Source organism: Chaetura pelagica, unplaced genomic scaffold (assembly GCF_000747805.2).
Source record: "Chaetura pelagica isolate M959 unplaced genomic scaffold, ChaPel_1.0 scaffold955, whole genome shotgun sequence".
Lineage (NCBI taxonomy): Eukaryota > Metazoa > Chordata > Aves > Apodiformes > Apodidae > Chaetura > Chaetura pelagica.
The window spans coordinates 6006-6412 of NW_009953321.1; positions in this window are offsets into that span (position 1 = coordinate 6006).

A 407-nucleotide genomic window follows, 5' to 3' on the forward strand; every position below is an offset into this window, starting at 1 on the left:
TGAGGGGATGGAATTGGGGTGGGATGAGGATGGAGCTGGAATGGGGGTAAGGGTGGAATGGTTTGGGAGCTGGAGTGGTGATGGGGTGGAGATGGGGATGGAGCTGGGATGGGGTGGGGATGGAACTGGAATGGTTATGGATGTGAGAGGAGATGGGGATAGAGCTGGGGTGGGGATGGAACTGGGATGGGGATAGAGCTGGGATGGGGATGAAACTGGGATGGGGATGGAGCTGGGCTGGGGATGGAGCTGGGATGGGGATGAAACTGGGATGGGGATGGAGCTGGGCTGGGGATGGAGCTGGGATGGGGATGAAACTGGGATGGGGATGGAGCTGGGCTGGGGATGGAGCTGGGATGGGGATGAAACTGGGATGGGGATGGAGCTGGGATTGGGATAGAGCTGGA